The sequence below is a fragment of the Micropterus dolomieu genome, linkage group LG23 (assembly GCF_021292245.1).
Source record: "Micropterus dolomieu isolate WLL.071019.BEF.003 ecotype Adirondacks linkage group LG23, ASM2129224v1, whole genome shotgun sequence".
NCBI lineage: Eukaryota > Metazoa > Chordata > Actinopteri > Centrarchiformes > Centrarchidae > Micropterus > Micropterus dolomieu.
The window spans coordinates 2,214,756-2,220,239 of record NC_060172.1 but is presented as its reverse complement, the minus strand read 5'-3'; positions in this window follow the sequence as shown (position 1 = coordinate 2,220,239).

Genomic DNA, 5,484 nt, shown 5'->3' with positions numbered 1-5,484 from the left:
CACAGTGGACTCTCCCCCTCCTCTCCCCCTCCTCCCATCTCCCCGTGCTCTCCCCCTCCTCCCCCTCACAGTGGACTCTCCCCCTCTGGTTAGATGCCAACTGTGTTTCTAATCTACTTTTGGTTTTTATTTAAAAACTAGAATCTTTATGCAGATTCTGATAGGTAGCATCTGATTATGGACTATATGTATATATTACACATTAAATGTTAATCTTCCTGTGTCCACATTATTGTTCTGTCTCTCATCATCATCAATCAGTGCCAAGAGTAATTAAATCAACTAAAATCATGTTTTATTATTTTATCTAATTCACTTGATTATTACTTTTTACTGTGTGATTTTATTTCTTACTCTTGTGTTCTCACTTTTAGGCTTTATATTAAAAATATTCAGGGTGACATTTGGGGGATTCAGCATTACAAAAAATGTAAAGTTGCTTTTTCACATGTGAACCACATCTGCTAATTCATCACGTTTTTGTGTTTGACGTATGAAATTGTGTGTCAAATTAAAAAACATCTCGCGCACTTGATAGAAAATAAAATAAAATAAAGGTGTTTTTGACGCCCCCTGCTGGTGAAAATAACACCTGACACATGCAGCAGGCAGATAAAAACAAGAGTAAACCTTCAACTGTTGTTATCTTTGCTGTGATGAACCCTTTGATACGGTTCAATCAGAAAGATGCTAAACAAGAAGAAGCTCTGCAGGAGTTCGCCTGGACCTTTAACATACAGCTGACAGAGTCCTCTTCTCCACACAGGTGCTTTAACCTTTAGTCCACAATCCAAGTCTATTCAAAATGTTAAAGCCTGATCACCACAAATAAAACAGATTACAGATTACAGGAGCATCTCCAGCAGCAGAACCAGACTGACAGATTAAAGGCTCAGGAAACCTTTGCAGGTGTTTTAGTCAGCTGATCAGAGTTCTTCTCAGGTCGACGTTTCTTTTTTATAAATTCTTTATTCTAAAATTCTGATAACATTTTAAGATACTGGAGTTTTGATTTCCATGAGCTGTAAACTGTAATCATCCAGATTAAAACAAAAAATAAAGGCTTGAAATATTTCACTTCATGTGTTATGAATGTAGAATATGAAAGCTTCACTTTTTGAATCATATTAGGGAAGAAAAGTTAATTTTCTTAATGAGGGTGTGTTGCTATGAGATCACAGCTGGCTCAGAAGAAGAAGAAGGTGGTTGTTGGTCATGCAGTGTTTGGATGCTACCACCTTGTGGTCACATGTGAGCACTACAGTTCTACACCATTGAAACAGCATTTAAAATTTTTATTTTCATTATTTGATTTTATACATTTAAGCCCAAAAGTATTTACACTCATGCCAAAATTTGGTTTAAAGTTACTTTCTGTTGTATTTTATTTTATTTCTGTACTAAAAAATGCCATTTCCAAATTTCCTTGCCATCACTCGGGTCTTCAGTTTCCTCCACAGATCCTCTATGGGATTCAGGTCTGGACTCGTCCTTTGAGGTTTTTCACTGTGTGGAACTCCTTTTACTTTTTCATTATGCATTACACTGGGGCCCCTGGCACCTGATCCCTTATCCAAAGCGGTGGCATGCCGCTGGAGGAACGAGGGGTTAAGTGTCTTGCTCAGGGACACGTTGGTGGATGTGTCGCAGTGGGAATCGAACCCGGGTCTCCCACACCAAAGGCATGTGTCTTTTGTTTAGCCGAGCAGCAATTTAAATGTTTAAACTCTGAATTAAGATCAGCCGCAGAAGTTTCCCACAATGATTGATGAGGACGATTGATTTCCTGCTGCTCTGCTCCGGACTGACCAGATTATATTGTGAGACCAACTGTTTCTGCACATCTGGACCTTCGACTCCAGCTGTTAGATCTCCATCGACCGCAGCCGTTCAGATTTAGCCGTAACAATAAAAGGGTTCGACACTGTAATTGTCTCATTTTCCCTCCGGATAAATGTCATCTGGTCTGAACTTCTCTCAGAGAACTCTGATCCAGAAATCCTAAAACAATCTACGACAGCGTTAATGATCTCTGACATGAACATGAATAAGTTCCTCCGAGAGTCTGGAGCCAGTTTTAAATGTCAGCTAAGATTTTCTATTTTGGGCAGGATGATTTGTAAGTATTCAAGCTCTTACTTGGAAGAGTTTTAACATTTCCTTTGATTCAAAGCCAGTTTGGAAATTAGGCCGAATGTTTTTTTAAGCTTCTTTGTTCTCTAAACAAGAAAAGAGTTTGTTTTGGAAATCTTTTTCCAAAATGGCTGCACAAAAGTTTTGTGTTATTGTGTGACTTTGTTGTTTTGTTTTAAAGGGTTAAAAACACAAAAGTCACACACTGACCTACCGAGGCAGGTAGACCAGAGAAGTAAAATTACTATTTTTAGCAATGGAGTCTGGTGGCTTTGACGACAAAGACACTGTTCCGGGTTAAATAAAACAGATTTTTCTGTCTTAAGCATTTAAAAAGTCACATTAGCAAACACAATGAGGTTAGCATAAAAAGCAATATTAATGTAGTCGAATAAAGGGTAGCATAATTAAGTGATGTTAGAATAAAAGAATAAGGTTAGCATGAAAAGTAACTTTACTATAGCATAAAAAAGAGTAATATTAGCATTAAAAATTAACATTGACAGGAAAAGTAAGTATCATTTAAAAAAGTAACATTAGCATTAAAAAGTTACGTTAGCATAAAAGAACAAAGTTAGCATGAAAAGTAACTTTACTATAGCATAAAAAGAGTAATATTAGATTAAAAATTTCACATCAACAGAATAAGTAAGTCTACTATTTATAAATTAACATTAGCATACAAAAGGCACGTTAGCATAAAAGAATAAGGCTGGCATGAAATGTAACTTTACTATAGCATTAAAAAAGTAATGTTAGCATTAAAAATTTATACTAATAGAAAAAGTAAGTCTAGCGTTTAAAAAAGTAACAGAAAAAAAAGAAACATTACTGTAGTATTAAAAAAGGTTAGCTTTAAAAAGTAACATTAGCAGAAAGTAATAACGTTAGCAGAAAATGTAACTTTACTATAGCATAAAAAAATATTGAAAAATTATTGTTCGCATTAACAATTTCCTGACAAAAAAATAACGTGTAGCATTTCAAAAAATAACGTTATCATAAATACGTACGTTAGCATGCATTAAATTCCTACTGTTTTACTGCTGCAAATAGACTAGCTCAGTTTTTACTTCTCAAGGTTTTTAAGGGACCTTTCAGCTTCAGGGTGGAAATATAGAAACTAAATTAATTCAACCTGTGAGTCCCTTCTCAAGCATATATATATATATATATATATATATATATATATATAAATATTCTGGATTTTTTCTGACTCTCAGTTCCCAGTTTTGTTTTGGTTGGTTGGATATTGAAGACCTGTCGCTGTGCTGCTGCTTGAATCCCAACACTGACACCGCCGCTCGGCTCTTTCTGCTCGATGTCTCTCAGCTCGCCGACCTGCTGCCAAACCAAACTTGTCGTGTTGTGAAGCTGCAGTGGTGGGAATTATTTTAATGGCTCGTAGAGAAGCCAAGTCCCTCTGGCCTCATTCTTCAGGCTGGAGCTGTTGATCTTCCCTAATTGAATTCTGGATGGAATTTATGATGACGGACGGCAATTTGTTGACACTTTTGCTCTATTGAGTGGAAAGTTGTGAGTTTCTTTCCTGCTGTACGTGCAGAAGTCAAATAAAAAGCTGCTACAGAGGCTTTGAAATGAGTTCTTAGCTGATGGGGACAATTTCCTGGTGGGCAGCTGATGGTGATTAGACGTTAGTTGACTGCAGGAGTGATGACAACCTGCAGAAGTACAGCAGAGGAAGAAACTGTGGTGGGCTGGAGGCAGTTTTGCTCTGTGCTGAGCAGCCTTTTTTAAAAATGCACTTTGTTTTACCAGAATTTGCCAAATAGGTCGAGTCATGTTACACCACAGGGGCACTGAGAGTTGCCCTGCTGCCTCTCTGCCACAACCTTTAGACAAAAAGCTCCTTCTAACTGCAGAACCTGAGAATATTGATATTTCTAATAGTAAGTAACCACAGCCAACTTTACTCATATCACAATGAAACTTTACAAGCTAAATGTAAACATAAATAGAAGCTTTTTTAAAATGCATTTATGATGTTTTTAATTTTTAATATGCAAATGAGGTATATCCTCATTAAATATGCACTTATTTGCATATACCACAAATCCAGTGTCCAGCACATTAATAAGAGTCAGATAGATTTTTTTTGGTTTTATTGTGATAATATACCAAATGGCCAGACATTTACAGATTGGTCATGGATTTATTCAAATTATACCACTCGTATGTGTTACAGATCCTTTTTTCCCCACATATTTACAGATAAAACACCACATAAAATGAGAATGATAAAAGATATTTAAAAAACAACTCAACTTTACATAAGATGAAAGACAAAGATGAAACTTACACAATCTGCAGTTACAGATTTGGTATAAAACCGACAAATAATTATGTTTATATATATTATTCAAGAAAAATTAGTTTTAGACTCTATTCATTCTGCAGCTTCACAAAAACAACACAAAATGAACACTTAAATAGATTTACTCTTGTGCAAAACAACAGGTTGTTATGTTTGCAAACTGTTATAATCCACTCTTGTCCAATATACATGTCAGTGTTTGTTACTGACTGTTAATAATATGTGAATTATTTGCAGTTTTGAATGTCATATTCATTCATTTTTAAGATAAAACTTTGGCACAGTGTGTCGAAATAACCATATTTTAGTTTTAGTGTTAACCCATCAGTAACATAAAAATAACACTGACACTGGGCTAATTTAAAAGGATATTATAGTGGGATGTGCTTATTAAATGTATTAAATACACAGATGACTGATGCAAGAATGATGCACTGACTTTAGTAACTGCTGAGTGATGTGTTACAGTCTGTGTTGGAAACATGCTTCAGTCCAGCTTTCAGTGGAAACTTTCATGTTTCTGAACCAACATGACTCAGACTTCCAGAAAGTTTAATGTTCAGAGCCACAGAGGAGCCGAGAGTCTGTCTCAGATAGAAACTGTAAACCAACACCCATCGGATGAGTGGGTCGATTTATTTACAATTACTCAAATAATTGTTGCAGCTCTAGCTTGAAGCCTGTAAGGTAATTTTTAGGTATGTTTTTCTGCCCTTTGGTGGCAAAAGATCAGTGAATACAGCTTTTAGTAAAGGACTCGAACGATTCCACAACTTGGCTTGAGATTAATGGGAAATAATCTGCCATCCAATCTTCATTAGAGTGTAAGAACTTATTGGAAATGGACATTTTTGCAAGATGTTGAGGCAACTTACAGAGGACCCAAGACAGAACCTTGGGGGACGCCACCAGATGAAGCTGCAGATGAGGACTTTAGAGCCCCCGACTGTGAATTCATGCATTCTTATTACCAATAATAGGACAGACATCAAAGACACGGCAGACTGCGAGGAGGA